Raw genomic sequence first — 2,123 nt, 5'->3', positions numbered from 1 at the left:
GCCCGCAGCCCCGAGCGCGGTCTGCCTCCTCCCGGGCTCCGGGCCTGTGATGTCGCACGCGCTGAGAAGAAATCCCGCCACGGGTGGACAGATGGAGGCGCTGCTCAGCGCTGTTCACCACAACAGCAGCCGGGTGGCACCCGCTTTGGCTAGATTGTGCTCAGGTAGCCAACCCCTGCAATTCAGTGGTTTCAAGACCATTTCTCAAGCACGTGGCATCACTGCGGCGAGCACCACTTCGCCGGTTTCTGTATTCCAGGCTCTTGGCGGAGAGGTCAACTTTCCTGGGCCATGCTCATCGGCGTGCTGCTAAGCCGACTTTGAGGGAGGAGGAAAGAGTCTTGATGTGTGGGGTTTGCTGTTTCTGTGGTGTAAATGCTCCCACCATGGCCGACTTCAGGTTACAACAGTTGAACGAGCGGCTCGTCCAGTGTCTGGAAATGTGACGATCAGCTCTGGTACACGGCTGGCACTTGCTGATCATAAAACTCCCGTTCTGCATACCTGAGTTCTGTTCACATTCTGTCGGCCAAGGCCTGCTGGCAGTGAGGTGGCAAAGTATACTCCCATCTCTTAAGGAACCCTTGCAAGTCAGGTGACAATGCCAGAGCTGTACAATTCTCCGAAAAGGAGGACAAGAAATAACTGGGAACAATTCTCTGAAAAGGAGGACAAGAAATAATACAATCCATCTTTCCAGGAATGGTTTCAGAAGAAGAAACTGGTTAGGTGTCTTCAAAGAGATAATTTTGTAATGTGGAGATTAATTATTAGGTTACTACTTTTCTTCTCACCCAAAGGACAATTACAACCGTGGGCATCTGATAAAAAGAAAAGTAGAAGCCGGGCTCGGTGGCTCAGCCTGTAATCCCGCGCCTTTGGGAGGCTGAGGTGAGTGGATTGCCGGAGCCCGCGGGTTCGAGACCCGCCTGGGCAGCGAGACCTCATCTCTACAATAAATAAAAAAATCAGCCGGGCGTGGTAGCGCATGCCTGTTATTCCGGCTACTCGGAAGGCCGAGACGGAAGGATCGCCAGAGTCCAGCAGGTCGAGGCTGCGGTGGCCGGGAGTGGCCACTGCACTCCAGTCCGGGCGACTGAGTGAGACTCCAACTCAAAAAAAAAAAAAGAAAAGAAAAGTAGAACTAGCACACCGTTGGTGGGAATGTAAATTAATACAGCCATTGTGGAAAACAGCATGGAGGCTTCTCCAAAGCAAAACAAAACAAAACAAAAACCGGACTCAACCTAAGTGCCCACCAATGGACAAATGGTTAAAGAAAATGTGGTATGTATACACAATGGAATATTATTCAGTCATTTAAAAAAAAATGGAATCCTGCCATTTGCAGCAACATGAATGGAGCTGGAGGTTATTCATGTTAAGTGAAATAAGCCAGGCATGGAAAGATAAATATCACATGTTCTCACTCATATGTGGTAGCTAAAAAAGTGGATTTCACAGAGGTAGAGAGTAGAATGATAGTTACCAGAGGCTGAGAAGGGAGTAGAGGGATGAAGAGAGATTGGTTAATGGGTGCAAACAGTTAGATTGAAGGAATAAGTTCTAGTGTATGATGATAACACAGTCAGGTGACTATAGTTAACAACAATGTATTGTATATTTCAAACTAACTCGGAGAGAAGATTTGCAGTGTTCCCAGTATGAAGAAATGATAAATGTTCAAGGTGATGGGTATCCCAAATACCCTGATTTGATTATTACACATTATATGCATTATCAAAATCTTACTTGTACCCCATAAATATGTACAAATATTATGTATCAATAAAAAATGAAAAAATAAGAAAAGTAGTATAAATGAATCAAGTTAAAGCCGTCACTAATTCATGTTTTAATATATGAGCAAAATTTAAAAGTTTATTGTATCTGAAAATTCTTTTAACAAGAGACTTTATTGCTTTGAGTGTCTAAAAATCCATTTAACTTTAAAATGACCTTGTAATGAGATACATGATATTTTCATGAGTTCAGAGAGGCGTTTTTCGTAAGTGCTGGTCATGGGCAAAGCACTATCTTAAACCTGAGCAGGAGTCTGGAGACCATTCCTGCCCTTAAAAAGATTACACTCCAGTAAGACAGTAAGACAAACGGAACTTCAG

The sequence above is a fragment of the Carlito syrichta genome, unplaced genomic scaffold (genome assembly GCF_000164805.1).
Source record: "Carlito syrichta isolate Samal-C Ts95f unplaced genomic scaffold, Tarsius_syrichta-2.0.1 Scaffold301803, whole genome shotgun sequence".
In the NCBI taxonomy this organism is placed as follows: Eukaryota; Metazoa; Chordata; class Mammalia; order Primates; family Tarsiidae; genus Carlito; species Carlito syrichta.
This window is presented reverse-complemented; position numbering follows the sequence as displayed.